The following is a 20,452-nucleotide window of genomic DNA, read 5'->3' as shown; positions in this document are numbered from 1 at the left end:
GCAAGTGGAAACTGCTCAGGAGGGGAGTCTAGAAGGGAGCTCCCCTTGCTCCCCTCATGGTCACCTCTGTCCTTGGTCTTAGTGACTCTCCTCTACCTGACTTCCCCTCAGGCTGCTCCTTCTCCATCTCTCTCCAAGGACCTGGCTTCTCTGCTAGTTACTGTGCTACCTGCTTTCTCCTGTAGCTGTCACCTCTCTGTGCTTTAGTGAATCCTGTGGTTTAGGCTGGGTGGCTGCACTGAGGACGTTTCCCCAGCCTGGCTTTTCCCTGAGCCTCAGACCCTGTCCTACTGCTACGCCACCCCTGCCCTTGTAAGCCAGACTTACCATGCTAAAGTCAATCTCTTTCTCTCTACATCTCTCTCTCTCTCTCTCTCTCTGTGTGTGTGTGTGTGTGTGTGTGTGTGTGTGTGTGTGTGTGTGTGTGTGTGCGCGTGTGTGTGTGCTTGAACCTCACACAGGCTCAGTGTCACCTCTGCTAGGCCATTTTCTCAGAGAGATAGAGACAGGGAGAAAGACAGAACCTGAGATTCCCCTGGGCCACAGGTTCTTCATGCCTAGCAAGGCAGCCACTGTACCTGTTGAACTTCTCCCAGGCCTGAAATCGCCTCCTTGTTTGATGCCTCCCTTCACCTCAGCCCTGATCCTCCCCAGACTTTAGTACAAACAGAGCTTATAGGGGTCACACATTCATTTAGCCCCAAGCCCAGAACTGTTGGTATTTAAGTTAAAAGGTAGTTTATGGGGCTGAGTCCGTAGAGAATGAGACTCTTAATCTCAGGGTCATGGGTTTGGACCCCACATTGGGTGCCATTTGTTGTTATTTAACTTAAAAAGGAGTTTCTGGGGCTACTGTGGCATGTAAAAGGATTCACAGTGGGGAGCTGGGAACCAGTTTAAACAATACAAGGTTTTTTAGGATGAAACAGATAAAAGGCAAAATAAAATAAAGCAATTATCATCAAGGGTTAAGAGTATGCTAGGTCCATAAAGTCTGAGGATAGTTATCAAAACTTTAGTCCCATAAGATAAACAATTATCAGCTCTGGCAAAGGTTTCTCATGGTTGTAGAGGGGTCTAAAAATTTACCAGCTAGCAGAGTCACATGTGTTCAGTTCCCAGGAGAAGTAGCCATGGCAGATACCTGGAGCACCTCTACTGAGATGCTTCTGACCAGGATAAGGAGCAGCAGCCAAAGAGAGTGACCTGCTCAAAGTCTCTTGCTTTTATACATTTTATTCCCTGTCTGTCCTGTCATAGGGTGATGTATGCTAATAGTCCCAAACTCCTGTTGGGGTAATGACACAGAACTGTCTCTGAGCCACCTCCTTCACTGTACATCTAGCCCATCAGCAATCCCTATCAATCCGTAATTCACATTGTTCCAGGATCCCTCCTCCTATTCCCCTGACCACCCACCATAATCTTTCTCTCACTCAACCTATTGCAAGAGTCTCCCAGTTGCTGTCCCACCTGCCTCCACCCACAACTGCTATCCACAGTCATGTTCTCATGTGACCATGAAACATGTGATGTGGGCATTTCATGCTGATCACAGTCACACCAGGCTTCCTGGCGCACTTAGTGCACCCACACTCTGTTGGCCTGTGCAACACCTCACCTCTCTCTGTCCTATCTCCAGCTCTTTTTATTTTTGTCACTGCTCTATCTTCACTGTTCCCAACTGATTTTTTTTTGCAGAAATAAAGAGATGGAATGAGAAAGAAAGAAAGAAAGAAAAATAGATAGATAGATAGATAGATAGATAGATAGATAGATAGATAGCAGAGTGCTGATGACCTGAACACTACCCAGCTGAGCTATTCTTCTGTCCCTGCAATCTATTTCACACTTGTAAGGCTCTAGCCATGACACTTCCTCCTGTCCCTCATGCAGGCAGAGCATTTCTGCCATCAGATCTTGGCCCAAGCCATTTCCTCTGGCTGGAGAATGCTCTACATCAGTCAGGGCTCTCTGTCACTGTCATCTTTTCACTCCTTGATGAACCACAGCAGAACTACAGCTCCTCCAAAATACCACTGTTCTGTTACGGTTTCCTCTGTGTCAGTTTTTTTGTGTTTACAAGCAACAGAAATCAGCTGCCCCCTTGTGTACACTGGAGCTTATAAGGCATCTCACAGAGCTTTCGAGTAAGAGAAGGAGACTATGAGACAACCCACCAGAAACCATCGTCTGTGGACATCACCAGAGCTGGTCCAGGGCACCTGTGCTATCTCTCCTAGCACTGATGTCATGCCCAAAACCCCTGACTGGGGCCCCAGTCCTGTCCCTCTGTATGCACATGGAGCTAGTGAGGCTGCTGCCCCAAAGCCATGTCCATGCACAGGCCTGGGTCCTGTTCTCCTCATGTACCTGCTGTGGGTGGGTTTGGGGGCTTCTGGTGGATGAACCCAGATAATATGCTCTACTTGCAGAGCAGGCTGGGAGATGCAGTCTGGTATTCCATGATTTGGGGGTGGAGGGTTGGAGGGAGGGAGGGTTGTCACTCATCAGGAGGAACAGCCCACAGGTGCAGAAGGGCTCAGTGGCTGGGAACCAGGCCAGGAATCTGGACCTCAGGTCCTTATTGTCCTCAGTTGCTTCTCACACTCTGACATCACTTGGTCCCCTACTTTTCAGCATCTCCCTCAATGGAGGGGTTTCCCTGAGAGCACTTCAGGTTAGCTTTCCCACAACCCCCTGTCCTCAGACTCCAGAGAGTGCCTGCTCATTGAGCTTTCATTATAGCACTACAGGTGGCACAAGGGACAAGATGGTGCCAGACAGCAGAGTCTGAGAAGAGAGAGAAACAGGAGCAAGCCAAAAGCTCTAAAAGGAATCTGTAAGACTAGAATGACCAATACCAACTGAGTTTGATGATTTCAGGGTTTTAGCAACCTAACCTAGGGCCTCTTGAGAGTTAAGGACAGAGACAGCTTTCCTGAGTATCAATCAGTTTCCACACAGGAGTCATCCAGGAAGAAGCCTTTAGACTCTCTGTGTCTGGTAAGATCTGAGACACACCCTAACCAGGCAGCAGCACATTTCTAACATAACCTAGGTGAAATTAGGTTTAAAAGCTTTTGAAACTTTTCCAATACCCTCTCCAAGAAATGAAAATTATACACTGAAAGACTGTATCATGAGAAAGAATTGCTAAAGTTTATTGAAACATTTAAAATATAGATGAAAAAGGATATGTATCCATTAAAACAAATAAATATACATTCATCAATCATAATATACTGAAAAATTGATTACTGTGAAATTCATATAACAAAGTTCTGGATTAGTTAGTTCAAAACTGATTTCAAAATTCTTAAATCACTGCCCCCTTAATCCCCAAATTGCCAAAACCAGAACAGCCAGACAGGACAGGAACTCCTGCAGATGCAGTAGCTGCAGGGGACTGACTGTCAGGGCTTCTCATTAGCACAAGAGCTTAGCCTCAGCTGTGTGAGATGCACTTAGAGTTCTCAGAACAAAGCTCTGTGGTAGATCAAAGGCAAAACACAGAAGGAGACCCCTTCCCCTAAATCCCCAGCCCCACCTCCCTCTCTCAGAGAGCAGAGCCCTGGGCAGTGTGTGTGTGTGTGTGTGTGTGTGTGTGTGTGTGTGTGTGTGTGTGTGTGTGTGTGTGTAGGGGTGGAGAACAAGACAGGAGAGGAGAGGACACAGAACCTGGGAAGCCCCACCTGCCCGGCCTCTCCTCTGGGTCCTATCACACTCACCCTCCCTCTGTCACCTCTGCTTGGGCTGTCACACAGCCTCCTAACTCTCCCTGCCTCTGATATCTCCCTGCATACATGTCACCCTCCAGGGGCAGGTGAGGGGGCTCAGCAGTGGCACACAGGTCTTGCCTGTGTGAGGCCCTGGGTTGGATCCCTAGAATCATATAAAATGGCAGAGTGGTGCTCTGTACCCCTTCATACTTATGCACCTGCAGGTCAACCTTCACACAGCTGCAGCCATTTTGATTCTTTGTAGAATGGACTCTTTTTTTGTACAATTGAGCTTTATGTTAGAAATGTGGGGCCACTTCCTACATTAGGGGTACAACTTCATATCTCCCTCAAATGTGCCCTGGCTCACCTCACTCACCAACCAAGTGCCTGTCTCCAGATTAGGACACTAGGTCCCTCTTCCCTACACTCCCCTCTCTTGCTTTCTAGGACCCCAGATCTGCACACTGAGGCTAAGTGTTTATATGTGATGCACCCTGTCTATTCCCTTGCTGTGTTTCCTAAACCTCACATGTGAGTGAGAACTTTCCATATTTGTCTTTTGTCCTGTCCCGCGGGACCTTCAACATGGGTTAACCTAGGAGAGGCAGTGAGGACAAGGAAAGAAGGGAGAGGGAAGGGGACAAGACATGCAAGAGAAATGAGACAAGATCCTGATCAAGTCTGTTTATTAGCACCAAAGGTGCTGTTTTTAAGGCCAGGGCAAGGGGGGGCTTAGCAGCTGGGGACTGTTGATTGAAGTGGTGTGTTGTCATGGTAATCAGCCTTTATCTGGAAGGTCCTGGGTGATTCATGGGGAAGTGGAATTGGGAGACAGGAACTTTTCTTGTCTGTGAACAAAGACTTTAGGGAATAGAGAAGCAGGAACTTATCTTTTAACAAAGACTCTAAGGTGTAGGGAAGCAGGAACTTATCTTTTAACAAAGACTCTGTGGTCATGCCAATAGCAACCTTGAGGGCACATGTGGCTCCCCACAGTCTTTCTCCTTTTGACTTAGCATGAGCCCCCTGTTTGTACCTCCTGTACAAAAGCCAAGATGTCCTCTGTCCTGAAAGCTGTACTTTTCCATAGTGTATCCATGTCACCATCTCTTACCCCCTCATCTGTTGTTGGGCACATGGGTTGTTTCCAAATCAGGGGCAAAGTCTGTGATCATGACCTTGACCTGATCCTCGTCTGTTATTTTGCTTATATCCTCTCTGTGTCATTAAGTTAAATAAAGGAAATAGAGATTATTTACTTAATCCAAGTCTTAGTTGTTTTACAGGAGACATATGCATTCAAATGTATTTTAATTTTTTAACTTTTTTCTTTATTTGAATAAGAGAGATAGAACAGAGCACTGCTTAGCTTTGCTTTATGTTAATGCTGGGGATTGAATTAGGACTTTAGACTTGCAGGTATGAAAGCCTTTTGAGGAGACATTAAACTATCTCCCCAGTCCAGTATTGAAATTTTTAAGAGAACACATCTACTCCTGACTCTTACTCAATGTTTTTATTTGAAGTTTCAGTTTTTCTTATCATTTGTTGACTCACAGTTATAATTGATCTGAACCCCAGAGGTTTGAAAGTTGTAGCACATGGTCTTTTGAGTCCAATAGTTATTAAAATGAAATTTGTATTTCTATATTTGAAGATAATTTGTATTTTTATTTTTCAGAGCAAAGAAAGACTTTAACATTCATTTTCACTGCAACCATAATCCCTTGCATGTTGTCTTTGTGATGCATGTAATGATATATGTAATAATTACATGTATATGTAGATAATTATCACAGCCATCATAGATATGTAATTGTCTAGAGTGAGCTGAAGTAGGAAAAGTCAGGACCCCCTACATCCAGGCTGAGCATCAGAGCCAGAGAGGACCCTTAATTAGGCCCCCACTCCCCCACTTCACACAGGGGTATGGCAGGTGAGAAGGGCACTGCGCCTGCTTGGACCTCCATTCCTGCGGCTCAGTATCTTTTGCTCCTTCATGTCCCAGAGCCTACACCCCAGCCCCTGATTCTGATTCACTCATCCTACCACTAGTCAGACAGGTGTAATGTCAGCCTGGAATGTGAGGTCCCAGGGGCCAGGAAGCACCTGACAGTGGCCTGGGAGAGCAAGGGCCTCTCCAAGGAGCTGAAGCAGCAGGGAGACAGCAATCTAAGCCTGAGCCTGCCCCTGATCCAGAGCCAGAGCCAGAGCAAGGCTGCCTCACCTGTGTGCTCAACAGCCCTATGGGCCAGAAGAAAGACACCCTGCACCTGGGGAGCATCGGTGCACAGAATGGTGAGTGAGAGGTGTGGGCAGGTGAGGAAATAGGTGAGCAGTGCTTGGAGGTACAGGCCTGGAGAATGCTGAGAAACTCACATCTGAGGGGCTTCTGTGGTGCAGCTCCCTGTCCCCACCCAAGGAGTGGCTGTGTTCTCTCTGCATCTCCACCTGCAAGCCCAGAAAGGGGACCCACAGGTGGAGCCTGCAGTAGCAACAGGACAGGAATGAGAGGCTGTGTGTGCACCGCCTCTCCATCACCCAGGAGACAGGGAGGCTGAGTGAGACACCAGGATCCCAGCAGGGAGGGGAAGTGCTTGAGGACTGAGGACTAGGGAGCCCTGTTCTAGAGTTTTGGTGGCCCCAGAGTCATCCCCAACCTCCAGATAGCGTAACAGATGACTGCTGTAGGCAGATACACCACTAGCTCCCAGCTCTGAGTGTGTGACCCTGCTGATCCCCTAGCCTGTGAGCACCTGTGGTAAGTCACAGAGCCTCATGCTCATCATTCAAGGGGGGCCCTCAGATGCATAAAAAGGTGAAGAGGTGTGAGAATTTGATAAGAAGACTGGGCCCTGGTGTCCCCATGACCAGCCCTGCCCCCATTCCCAGGAGCATAGGCTGGTTGGGTGCTGGGAGAGGAGGTGAGACAGTCCCCTTAGTTCATTTCCTCCCTTCAGGATCCTCTGAGCACTGCCTGCTCCTGTGAGTTCTCTCAGTCCCTCCTCCTCCCTCTCATGTGACCTGAGTGTCTATTGTGTGCTGGGCAGGGAAGGGAAGGAAGACTCCCCTACACATGAACCAGTTGTGGGGGTGTCACCCCCTCACAGCTGTGTGACCAGGCCAAGATTCTCAGTGTTGGGGCCTCTCTGGGAGAGGGTGATGGTTCTGTCTGCCTCACAGAATGGTGGTGAGAATGAGGGGACCAGCAGGCAGCTTCCCACACAGTGTGCACAGGTTACCACAGCATGAGGCCCAGTTCTGAGCACTGTCACCATGTGGCAGTAGCATTCACAGAGGAAGCTCCATGGGTGTCAACATGGTGCTGGGGTCTGTCTCTGGAAAAGAAAGAAAGAAACAGCAAATCCAGGAGGATTGGGAGCTCACCTGTGTGAGACCTGTGTTTTGTAAAAACCCAGAAGTACAGCCGTGCAAGATGATCAGGACTGTGTAAACTGCATATTTTGTCAATGATTATTTAAAAATTAATTTAAGGATGTGGAGGAGTAAATGTCTAAATAAATACAAACACTAAGTGATAAATTTGAGTTTAATACAAAGAAGATGGTTAAGGCAAAAATAAATAAATAGGAAGAAACAGTGTCACTGCTACATGAACTGAGGATGCAGAGAGGGACACCTGACTTGGGCCTTGAAGGATGGGCAGGGGCAGGATGGCCTGTGACAGCCCAACCCCTTCTCCAAGGAACTGAACATGCAGAGGGCTTGTGGTCCCAAATGCCTGCACCCCTCTCCCTCCTGGAATGCTACTGTGAGCTGGAGTCTGAGAAGGGGACAGAGGAGCTGGGGGAAGAGCAAAGCTGCACCCCTGCCCCCATCCCCAGCAGGCACAGCCTGGAGGCTCCTGTGCTGAGGTACAGGGCTTGCAGAAGATGCACCATGTGAGGTGACTGGGGTACAGGCTGGAGGGGATCATGGGGGCTGCAGGCAGGGTGTGCACTTGGGGTACAGGCACATCCAGTGACCTCCCCTGTTGTCACCAGCCTGGCCAGGGAAGGTGTGACCCCCAGGCTTTGTCCCCAGGCTGTCTTCCCTGGAGAGGCTGGAGTTGCCTCCAGGCCCTGACTCTGCTGGTGACCCTGGGGTCTGCAGTGTGGGCCTGGATGAGAAGGGAGGTGAAGAGGATGAAGCTGGGGAGAGGTGGGTGCTGGGGATCTCTAGGTTAGGATCTTGGGGAAGAGGCAGAGGGATGGATGGGATCCCCCAGAGGGAGGGTACAAAGACCTGCAGCACTGCTGCACCACTTGTGAAATTTCCCCCTACAAATGGGGAGTTGGGTCCTTGAACCCAGGCCTTTTTGCACAATAATATGTACATTTGACCAGGTGCACCACTACCCAGCCCCTCGTCAATATACTGAGTCTCAATTTCTTATTTTTCTTCACTCATTTTTTTCTCTCTTCTCCCACCTACTCCTCCCTTTCATCATTGTTGTTTTTATATGGAGAGGGAAAGGGAGAAGGAGAGGTCCACTAAAGTCTCAGTCAGTATATTGGGGCTGGGTTCACTGGGTCTTGCACCAGGCAAAGCAGTGCACTATCCATGTGAGCTACTTACCAGCCCGAGGTAGTTTCCTCTTTTTTTTTTTTCTTTTCAGTTTTCTCTTTTATAAAAGAAGGATTACAGTGTTCCTTGCTAGCATTTACCTTATGTTCTAGAGCTTTTCAGAGATCTTTTTCATGAGGTCAGCTAAAGTGATTTTCAAATTCATCCCCAAACAGCTCCCAGATGCAGATGGTGCAAAGCAAATAAACAGATGGATGGGCAAACAGCTCTGTTTTCAAAAGCGAAGCCTGGAAGCTGAGGAACTCATGAAAAATAAACAAAAATACAAGCAGGCCAAGCAGAGCAGGGTCCTGCTTCTCCGGAAGGAAGCGTCCTGTATGGAAACCAGTCATACCTTCCACTGATAAAAAATATTGAAGTTACAGAGTTCTGATGGTGGAAACTGTGTGGAATTATACCCCTCTTATCCTATAGTCTCATCAATATTTCCATTTTATAAATAAAAATTTAACAAAATATATACTGAAGTTTAACAGCAACTTCAATAAAGAAGCCAAGTTATGAAGAAACAGAAATAGGACTCAGCTTAATTTGTCAACAATTTGCTCTGCTTTCTATCTTAACTCTTTTTCAACCACTACATTCCAGACACTTCCATGATGCCAACCTGGGCAGAGGACCCCACCAATGTGTCCTGGAGCCCCACCTCCCCAGATCCCTGCCCCACTAGGGAAAGAGAGAGACAAGCTGGGAGGATGGATCCACTTGCCAAAGCCCATGTTCAGTGGGGAAGCAATTACGGAAGCCAGACCTTCCACCTTCTGCACCCCACAATGACCTTGGGTCCATACTCCCAGAGGGTTAAAGACTAGGAAAGGTATCAGGGGATGGGATGGGATACAGAGTTCTGGTGGTGGGAACTGTGTTGAATTGTACCCCTCTTATCCTATAATCTTGCAATATTTCCATTTTATAAATAAATAAATAATAAAGACTTCAGAAAAGCAAATAGCAATAGTTTCCTTTCTTCTGACAGTACAAATCTTTTTTTCAAATAGAATGAATGAGTGTTTTGAACTGGTCCCCTTTTTGTTTTTTTTTTTAAATAACATTTCCTCTATTAGAAAGATGCTTTTTTTTAAATTTATTTCTTTATTGGGGAATTAATGTTTTACGTTCAACAGTAAATACAATAGTTTGTACATGCATAACATTCCCCAGTTTCCCATTTAACAATACAACCCCCACTATGTCATTTATCATCCTTCATAGACCAAAACTGTTGGTGTTCTAATGGAAGGTGTAGAGTGTGTGCCCTGTCTGAGACCCAGTCCTGGAAGACATGCTTGTACAGAGTGTCAGCAGGGACAGAGGACACAGTCCACATACAGAGCTCTGCTGCTCAGTGAGAGTTGGGAACAGGTCCTCACAGGAGGCACCTGAGGGGCAGGGACACCTGCAGGACTGCTCCAGGGGAACCCAGAGTCCCCTGATTCTTGGATGAGCTGACATATCTGCAGAGCTCTAAGGGCTCCTTATCTGGGGTATGTGACAGGGTATCCCTGAGCCAGGCCTTCCTGAGGGTCCTCCAGGAAGTGGAAGTCAGAAAGAAGGGGGGGGGGGAGAGGGGCAGTTGTCAGAAGCTCAGAGCCCACAGCAGCAGGCTCCTCCTGACACTCAGCTAGCAGGTCAGGCTGAGGAGAGCAGGGAGCCAGAGCCTGGGGCAAAGGTGTGAGCCCTGACTCCTTCATGAGCTACTGAGTGCAGACCCAAGAGGAGGGAGCATGGACTCAGCCCCCTGCTTCTCCTGACCACTGGCTCTCAGGGAGAGAGCAAGGGAGGGGCCAGAATGGGCTTGAATGTACTCTCTGTACATACAGGGGCAGACTGAGGTGATCACATGCACCTGAGACACTAAAAAGTAGAGAGAAGCTGGATGCCTTTCACTCCTGCATGAGACCACCTGGTGAAGGGGGTACTAATAACCATAGAATAAAGACCCAGAACCTGCAGGCCCACCTCCCTGGAGCTCCAGAGAGCCCTCCTCTTGGCTGCTCTTATTCATCAATGGGACAAAATTAGTGACTACTTGCTGGCCCATGTATTCGCTGACCACACAGGTAACACTGTCATTTGGTTTGATCAGGACCAGGGGTTTATGTCCACAATCCAAGAGTTGGGGATGTTCCCTATGTCTATATTGGTTTCAACTCCCTAAGGAGGCTTTTGCTCTCTCAGGTGACATTCAGGCCCTCCGTGGTCCCTGAGACCCTGCACTGCAGGGTGACAATGCACCAGTCTGTAGTAATGGACTGAGACTCAACCAGGATCTGAGGGATCATCAGCTCTGAAGAGGAGGAACAGTGATCTATGCTATAGCAATGATGATGAAACAGAAATAGAGGAACAGATGGACAGAGGGAGAGAGGGAAAGACCAGAGCACTTAAGGTTCCCCCTGTGTGGTGGGGGCAGTCTAGAGCCTGGGTCAATGTAGACAGAGCAGGCACCTGACTGAGACAGCTCTGTGTGCTGCAGTGTGTGGAGTGTGGATGCTGAACACTATGATGACACAGCCACAGTGGTTGACCTGGAATGAGGGTCACTGTGCTCATCATCTGGAGATCATCTGGAACTCTGGGATGGACAGCATGACTTCTTTCTTAGTCCCACTAAGAGCCTCTAACCGAGAGAGAGGCTGGGAGTATGGATCGACCTGCCAATGCCCATGGGACGCAGGGAAGCAATTGCAGGAGCCAGGACCTCCCACCTTCTGCACCCCATAATGAGCCTTGGTCTATGCTACCAGTGGGATACAGAATAGGAAAGCTTTCAAGGGAGGGGATGGGATACAGAGTTCTGGTGATGGGAACTGTATAGAAATTTACCCCTCTTAACCTATGGTCTTCTCAGTAGTTCCATTTGATAAATAATTTAAATTTTTAAAAAAGCCTCTAACCATCTCAGGAAACTTGGACACAAGGGGAAGGAATCCTGATCTCTGCCCTCCCAGGTCTAGCCTACGTTTTGGGTGGGAGCATGAGAAGCCCTGGTGTCCTCACACACGGGCTCTAGAGAGAACACCTGAGTGCAGTCAGGGCAGGCCTGTCAGCAGCATAATGAAGGAATGGCTTGAGCTTAGAATTTAAGATGTTCATGAGTCACAGTGAAATACACAAAACCTTTATTGATTGAGAAGGAGGAAGGAGTATTATTTTCCATAGCCTATTCCAGCAAATGCAGTCATAAAGATCTGAGTTCAAAAAATTGTAAATGTACATATAGAAATATAGTAACTATGGTATCCATCATCAAAAACTATGGTAATCTTCTTTCCAGAAGGTTCATTGTAAGAAGATATGCTTGCAATATGACAGTGCTATGTAGAAATGGCTGAATAGTTATAGAAATAAAACTCTAGATCTTTACAATGAGCAACAGAGTCCCCAAGACTATCATAGGCATAAAGCTTACCAGGAATAAAGTTCCTTACTGCTGATAGACAGTGTCCATTCCCTGTCCCGACATGGATCACAAGAAGGACAGATTTTAACTCAGCCATGGAGTTACTGAACACATGACAAACTGGATTCATTCCTGAGGAAATCTCGAGGTTTTGCTGCTAAGTGTGTGCCCTGTTTGAGACCCAGACCTGGAAGCCATGCTGTGTACAGACACCAGCCCCTGAGGGCTGTGATGAGTCATGTGTGTGTCTCCCACAGGGAACTTCCCAGTGAGCTCCAGTTTCAAGGCCTGAGCTGAGACAGTTGTGTGTGCTCCAGTGTGGGGGGTGTGGATGCTGGGAGCTTAGGATCCAAAGAGCCATAGTGGGTGACCTGCAGTCAGGTTCACCATGATCAACATTTGTAGATAGTCTATACAGAGCTAAGATCTGAAATCATACCTTCCACCCCACTGTAAGAGGCTCTGACCTTCTCTACAAATGTGGAGGCAGGGTGGGAGAGAAGTGAACTCTGGCCTCCCAGGTGCAGACTGACGTTGATGAGAGTGGGACAGACCAGGTGCTCCTTGCACAAAGGCTACAAAAATGGCACCTCATGCTGCAGTCAGGAGACCCAGAGATGTCTTTAAAAGACAAGGTTAGGTCATAACTATGGGTTTACAATTTGTGGAGGTCATAATGAAATAGATAAAAAAAAAAAATTCTATGAAGGGATGTGGTATTCATCTTTTTCCATAACACAATACTACAAATGAAATCATGAAGAACAGAATTATACAATTATCAATGTACATAGATTAAATCATTGGCTGTATCAAGGATCACAAAGGATGGCAACATTTTTACAATGACCAATAGAAGAAAATGTTCTTTAATATCAGTACCAATGAAGTAAAGAGTTGACCGTTATAGAAATAACATTCTGGGATATTTCAATGAACAGGTCTGCAATGCCATCAGCAAAGTAGCCAACAATCCCACCAGATAAAGTCATAACAGAGATGAGGAGACTGAACTCTCTTGTCTACCTTGAGAGATATAAAATTTAACATTATCAAATTTGATAATCAAAAAGTATAAAATTAGGCACATAGCCCTTGATATATCAGGGACAGAAAAGTTGGAATAAAGAACATTAGAACACTATATTAAAATATTTATGGAATTTTAAGAAAGTAACAATACTTAGTAGTTAAAGTAATATGACACTGGGACATCACAGACAGCCTCCTTGTTCCCTCAAAAAAGGAGACTGAGATTGTCACAAGAATAAGTCAGAATCAGGGCGACTAGCTGCACACTTGCAGTGTCCATTCAGCATTAGCTGTGCTCTTGCTGAAGGGCATCCTGAGTCCTGAGGACATCACTACACATCCTCAGAAGTGACCACTGAGCCAGACACTGACCTGCTGTCCTCAGAGAACCCATGTCACCACCACCAAGGCCACACACAATGGAGAGGAGATATTTGGGGTGCAAAGGGGCAAAAGGAGGTAACACAATCCTTTTGTCTATTTGATGCCCAAATAACTCCTTTCCTCTTTGTCATCTTATTGGTGGTGACATGAAAACTTTGCAGACAGACAGGTCAGGTGTCTCACTATGAGGTCTAAATTCTGTGGTTGTCTGAGAATTCCCTCCTGACTGAGCTCAGGTTAAACACTCCAGCAAGAGCACTGCCCAGACACTGCTGTCTGCTTCCAGCGCAGATTGTGTGATGGCAAAGAATGTGCAGTGTGAGCTCAGCTCCTCCAGGAGTTCCTGGCTGGCCGTGTGCTTGGTGAATCTAGAGGTCAAGGTTAAGACTCTAACCCAGTGTGTGTATCTGGCATTGGTCTTTTTAGTGATGGTTCACAGTAGAGGTTGAGTGCTGGGTTTGTCCAATCCGTGCAGACATTAGTAAAGTAAAGATGGCAGACTATACTTTGTGGTTCTGATGTCAAATCTCAAACAGATCCCTCCAGAAATCTCTGTGGTTTTAACTTGATTTGCTGTCTGTTTTCTTCATTAGTGGGAGACTTTTTTTTTTTTGGTGGGGCCACTTTCACATATCAGCATTATCTTGCTAGAAGTGCATAAATAAATGTGGATTCTGAAAGAGAAAGAGAACAGGATTCAGACATCATCTGGTTGGGGTCTCACTAACGCTGAGCTCAAAGCAGGGTGAGGAGGGACAGAGCCAGGAGCAAGCTGAACTTCTGTGCAGGGAAACAGAGCAAAAGAGCCCCAGCTGACTGAGGGGAAGAGGGCTCCACCAGGGGAGGAAATACTCTCCTCAACTAACACCCAGGTTGGGGGCAGAATGTGTCCTTCTTCACTACTTCATAATCTTGACCAGACCACTAGAGCTCCTCCCTCAAAGACCTCATCACTTTGACTCTTGTTTGAAACCAGTGTTTCCTTACATCCCTGTGAAGAGTGTGCTCAGTGTCCACAGTGCACGTAAGACAGAGACTGCTGTTGGGAGTAGACATCCCTGCCCAGTAGTATTTCTCTCTCTCACCTGTTGTTAAAATTCAGACGGCTCCAGCTGGCCAGGCTAGCTTCACGGGCGGGTAACAGAGATGACCAGAGACATAAGGCTGGGCAGGGAAGCTGTATTTCTTTATTCAGGAACAATGATTCATAAACTAAACCAAACTAATCACCAAACAGAACTCTGCTGTCTCTTTGCAGCGGCACAAGCACTCTCTCTTACTCTCGAACTCAGGAACCCTCTGAACTCTGGAACTCTCGCGGGGTTCCTTCGAGGCGGGGCCAAGCAGGCCCGTGAAACTAACTGGACTGATCCAATTCTCTTGGCGGGGGAGAACTACCCAATGTAAAGCATACAATTCCCCCTTTTCTTTTTAACTAAATGACTATAGTATCAAGGGTGTGGGGTGAACAGAAACATGTATCATACAGGCATTTTTAAAAAAGAAACTGACACAAACATGGAGAAACATGTAAGCAAGTAACAAGAACCAGTGTGCTGCCAAGGGAAGGCCTGAGGGGGCCGGCCATTTTTTGCCTCTGTGGGCAAAACTTTATCAGCTTAAAAAAAACATTTCTTGCCTCTGGGGGGCTACTTGCCTCGACGGGCATTTGCATGGGGGTGGGGAACAGCCTAAAGTCCCAAAGGCAGCTGGCTGCAATTTACTTACTATGAAACAAAACTTGTTATTAGCATATTTCTAATAGAGAAGGAATTTGAGACTTTTACATATCAACAACGTCTTTTAACCTTTTGTTACACCCATTCAAATGGAGTCACACCCTAGTTGTGTGCAGAAAGGAAACCTCAGGCATGAGAATAATTAGCATAGCCATTGTGCGATCTACCATTTCTAATAGAGAAGGTAATGGAGAGTTTTACATATCAACAAGTCTATTTAACCTTTTTTTTAGACCAACTTAGTTAAAATATATTGATTGTTAACTAATTTTTACCTCAGACTTTAAATGTAAGTTAATTTTATCTTTATGAGAATTACGTTGAAAACCTTTTTCATTTAACTTTGACTAGTAAGAATTTAGCCTTAAAGTTACTGTTTTTAACCTTAAAGTTATTGTTTACCAAACTTTAAACATACACATAAACATGGTCATTAATACACAAGGAGAGAAACCTTTGTTACGAAGACATGTCATTTTAAACACGAATTTAAATCTGTACTGTCTTAGTTATGTGGGGGAGGGGGTTTTCACCATCCGGAGGTGGCTTCCCGCGCAGCTTCACTTCTAGGAATTGCAGGTTGCGATCTCTGCACAAATCTCTGCGTACTCCAGCTTGTCTGCCTTCAGACCGGACCGGCAGCTGGAGATCTCGTGTGCCCAGTTTCGGCAGGGAGCCCGGGGGTCCGGGAGGTCTGGGATCGTTCCAGAATTCATAGCAAGAGGGCAGGCAGGCCAGCTTTGTAGAAGGTGTGGGCCTAGGTGCCCAGGGGTGGCAGCCATGATAGGCCGCCGTGGCCCTGCCCCATGGCCCTGCCATGTCTGCTGCCCTGTTCGCAGTGGCCGAGCAGCATGGAGGGATCACGCGTCCAGTGCCCTGCGCCACGCGGTGGAGAGCCAGCTCCTGTGGGCTGGCCTGCGTGCTGGCATTGGGCTCCTGCATGGTGGCATCGGGCTCTTACGTGTTGGCATCGGGCTCCAGTGTGTTGGCATCGGGCTCCTGCATGCTGCCATTGGGCTCCTGTGTGCTGGCGTCAGCCTCCTGCGGGCTGTGGGGCTGTGGGGCTGCGGGGCTGCGGGCGCGGTGTGCGGGGTTGTCTGGGCACAGCCGGCTGGCTGGCTGTTTAACCAGGTGGAAACAGCAGCTCCGCGCCTCGCCTCCTGCCCGCTGGCTATTCTCGCTGGCTGTTCTGAGTCCGCTCGAGCGAGTGGAAACCACAGAGTGGTCCAGAGATAAATGTTCCAGAAACAGCAAAACAGTCTCGTGAAGAAAGAGCAGAGGCCTTTGGAGATCTCTTCACAAGCAGAAGAGAAGGCCATAGTACATAGGTAGCCAAATTGTCTTTACTTATCTGAGAGATGTGCAGGTCAGGTCCACGTGGGCGCCATTTGTTGTTAAAATTCGGACGGCTCCTGCCGGGCGGGCTAGTTTCACGGGCAGGTAACAGAGACGACCAGAGACATAAGGCTGGGCAGGGAAGCTGTATTTCTTTATTCAGGAACAAAGATTCATAAACTAAACCAAACTAATCACCAAACAGAACTCTGCTGTCTCTTTGTGGCGGCGCAAGCACTCTCTCTTACTCTCGAACTCAGGAACCCTCTGAACTCTGGAACTCTCGTGGGGTTCCTTCGGGGCGGGGCCAAGCAGGCCCACGAAACTAACTGGACTGATCCAATTCTCTTGGCGGGGGAGAACTACCCAATGTAAAGCATACAACACTCACCTTTATTTCTGATTTCAGATATTGGCTTTGCCCATAGCTACTATATGGAAGGGTGATATAGGAGCAAGAAAGCACTAGCAGGAGCACAGCAGAGCTCAGGTGCAAGCAGGGGGATGGACAAGAAAGGGCAGGTGAGGTAGCAGCCACCAAGAAGAAAAACAGATGCACAGAAAACATTTGGAGAAAAAAAGATAAAGGAGTGTGAGGTTGAGTTTGAATCCTTGACAGACAGCACTGAAGAAGAAGTGCATTCCAAAGCCACCAAGGGTTACCTCTGTGTCCTACTTCTGCAGGCCAGGGAAGCGACATGCAATCTTGCGTTTGCCAAATAGATGCCTTCTTGTGGTGCTGTTCTGTCTCTGGACACTTGAGGCCTGAGGTAGGTGAGTGACTAGACCCTCTGCCTCGCTGCTTTCCAGGTTCTCAAGAGCGTCACCCTCCGGCTTTTGAAGAGTTCTTCCATACGATGAAAGGGTGTGAGTCCAGATCTGCAAACAAAACCACAGTCAACAGGATCTCGGTTTATTGTGGTTTAATTATGACTTGCTCCACCACCCAAGAGGACAGCAAGCAAGATACAAGGAAACAGATTAAACAGGTCCTGAGAGAGAGCAAACCCATGAGACACTGACATAGTCCTTTTCAGTTGAATGACCACTCTTACACTGTCCAGTAAAAAAAAAATGGCCATTAGAGCACTCAGTTGATTTTAAAGTGAAGAACAACTAAATTAATCATTAGATATTTTCTAGTTACTGAAAGGGACTGCACATCACAAGACATGGGTTGTCATAATAGGAGAAAAGAGAAGTTAGAGACCAAGGAGTGTAAAAGTTGAAGTAAGAGCATGACATGTACTGAAAGGAAGTCATCTAAATTGAGAATTTTAAAAATGTACATTTAATATAATTTATGGTTCATGTGTACTATGACAGCTACATTCAACATAAAATAATTCAGTGTATATGTGTTTATGTATATTGGAAAAATGATTGAAAATCTTTAGGAATATGGCATTGATTTATTGTCCTGATGAGTTTAAGTGAAACAAAAAGAAAATATAAACTCAAGAAAATAGAGATTCTCTGATGGGGAAGAGATGACCCATCAGACACGAGTGGAACCCAAGGGCAGAGGATTGTAGGTGTAAAGGGTAGCTAGTTATCCTTGGTAAAGCTACTGTGTGGTCACTCAAGTTGCCTGGTAGGGAGCAGGAGAGAGCTCTCTCCAGGCCTGTACTCACCCGCTCCATCCTGAGCAGAGCCCTCCTGCTCATCATGGCTGCAAGGTCTGCAGCACTCTGACACATCATAGTCAAAGGAAGGAGTCAGGTAGCGTTCATCCAGGGAGTACTCATCCTCTTCTCCCTCAGGTGACTCCCTGCTGATGTTGCTGGGGTGGGCAGATCTGGGATTAGACTGGGGATTACTCACCAGATCCCAGCTGTTCTGACCAGAGTCACTAATAACCAGGCATGGAAGTATGTGGATCTCATCCCCATAAAGAGAGACTTAGATACCCCTCTCTATGCTAGTGCCAGCATGGAGATCAAAGAAATGTCCAAGAAAGAGAAAGAAGTGCCATGATGAGAGAGTGGGTTTTGAGAAAGAAGGCTGATAATCTCTGCTCCAGCATGGTACTGATCAACTTTGCATGAATAGGTTGATTACATATGCAGCTTGGAAGATTTGAGGCTGTGAGACCTTGTGGGACTTCACAGCCGTATTTCTCTCAATACAGAAAAAATGGAAAGTTTTTTTTTTCTGTAGATTATCTTTGCCAGGAAATTCCCATCCATAGCCAGTAGGCAGAAGCAGAGCTTGTTGCTTTGCTTTCACAAGCAGAAGTAAGGAGGAGAGGGCAAGAAACCCCTCCATCAGCTGATGGATGGAGTGAATGAGGGAGATTGAGGAAAGGGGTCAACTCAACCCCACAGTGAAATGAGGAGATTCTTGGGAGGTGGGAGGAATGTTGCTGGTTGAGGGGAGTACTCAGAGATTTTTGGCTATAATGTACCTGAGGTCACCATTGTCACACAAGTGTAGGGCCCGTGATTGTGCTGAGTTACCTGAGAGACAGATGACTCCAGTCTTTGAACTCCTCTGAATCAGGATGGTATTCTGAAACAAATACAGACACTGGAGACAGTCAGGAGACTCCTTCCCTTTATCAGGAGTGGTGTGGAGAAACATCTGATGTGAACCAGAGACAAGGTAAATAGTGTCTTATGAGCTGCAGAGCTGAGCTGAGTTCTGTCACTTGCCTGGAGTCCAGTGACTGGACAGAGGGCCAGGGTGCAGCACACCCAGCGTGAGGAAGACTGCACACTCTGCCCATCTCATGTCTTCACTTCACTCTCTCCTAGAAACTGAGGCAGATCAGTGTGCCTCCCCAGGGTTTGTCTGGGGACCATAACTCTTAGCCCACCGAGAAAGGCGGGGGCATGTGGTCTGCTTGGTGTCCAGGGAGCTTCTGCACACTGACTCTGGGGCACTCACCAGCTCCAGGCTGAGCAGGAGAGACTCCCTCTTCCTCCCAGGCCTGGAAGGCAGAGCTCCTGTGGGGCCAGTAGTTGTCAGACACATCAGGCAAAGAGGCAATTTGCGATTTTGAAGAATCTTTTCTATTATTATTATTTAAATATTTACTTACGTATTCTCTTTTGTTGCTCTTATTGTTTTGTTGTTGTAGTTATTGATGTTGTCATTGTTGGATAGGACAGAGAGAAATGGAGAGAGGACAGGAAGACAGAGAGGGGGAGAGAAAGATAGACACCTGCAGACTTGCTTTCACTGCTTGTGAATCAACTCCTGCAGGTGGGGTGCCATAGGCTGGAACCAGAATCCTTATTCTGGTCCTTGCACTTTGCACCACCTGCTCTTAACCACTGCGCTACTGCCTGACTCCTGATTTTGGGGAATCTTGACTTGAATTGGTCAGGGTGACAACACTGGATAATCAAATGGGCTCTTGAGTTACCTTGTGGTTATCAGCTCCTGTTCTTTGTCCTCCTGGTCAGTGATTTCTTTAGCTGTGAACAATTCAGAGAAATGTTACACATGTACAAACTACTGTACTCTACAATTGACTGTAAACCATTAATCCCCAATAAGGACAAACTAAACTAAAAAAAAAGTTGTGACAGGGGAAGTCAAAACAATCAGATGCCCACCTAGTAAATTAGTCTCCAGTGTCCAGAACTAGGACAGAGACAGAAACACCCTCACTGTGACGCTGGATCCTTACAGTGATACAGAGGGGCTTCTGGGTGTGTCTTGTGACACCTGCTTCCTAAATCACCTGTGTCTCTTGATCAGCTGGGTCTCTCAATGTGATCTTCCCAGTCTGTGGGAACCATGGCCATCCTATTCCTTGTTCTGGGGAGCACACTACCTCTCATGAGTTTCATTGTATTTGCAAATATCTTGATAATTTCACTTGAATGAAAATGTTACAGGACTTAGTTCTTTCTCTGCAGCTAAGCTATGCTGATGTTTTGTGGGAAAGGTACCTGGGAATGCATTTGGGGGTAGTTTCTACAAAGCCTGAAGCATAGGGAGTGTTTGCTGAAGCAGAGAAGCAAGAATCTGATAAAGAGATGAATGTGTCTGGGACAGCAAGACTGAGCTGGACAACCCCAGGGACACTGAGGGCTACCAAGGGGGGAACCAAGGAAAGGACACATCCACCTCTGAGCAGGACACACACACTCACATACACACACACACACACACACACACTCAAATGCCATTTCCCACAGGTGACAGTCACCTCCTCCACAGGACTTGTACACAGGCATGATTCTCTCACACCTGATGTGAGGGGCAAAGATTTGGTGTCTGCCTGGCAGACTAGA

The 20,452-nt window shown here is 47.0% G+C and overlaps 2 long non-coding RNA genes across 2 annotated transcripts; one reads left to right on the top strand and one right to left on the bottom strand.

Moving 5' to 3' along the window:
* Positions 1-5,935: 5,935 nt before the first annotated feature.
* Positions 5,936-17,612, top strand: LOC132541361 (uncharacterized). The gene is made up of 2 exons (XR_009552566.1): positions 5,936-6,023; positions 17,016-17,612. It is a non-coding gene; the product is annotated as an uncharacterized LOC132541361 (long non-coding RNA).
* Positions 17,613-17,845: 233 nt separating this feature from the next.
* LOC132541212 (uncharacterized) lies at positions 17,846-19,196 on the bottom strand. The gene is made up of 3 exons (XR_009552381.1): positions 19,095-19,196; positions 18,665-18,716; positions 17,846-17,988 (listed from the first exon to the last, which is right to left on the bottom strand). It is a non-coding gene; the product is annotated as an uncharacterized LOC132541212 (long non-coding RNA).
* Positions 19,197-20,452: the final 1,256 nt, after the last annotated feature.

Source organism: Erinaceus europaeus, chromosome 11 (assembly GCF_950295315.1).
Source record: "Erinaceus europaeus chromosome 11, mEriEur2.1, whole genome shotgun sequence".
Classification (NCBI taxonomy): domain Eukaryota; kingdom Metazoa; phylum Chordata; class Mammalia; order Eulipotyphla; family Erinaceidae; genus Erinaceus; species Erinaceus europaeus.
This window is presented reverse-complemented; position numbering and strand designations above follow the sequence as displayed.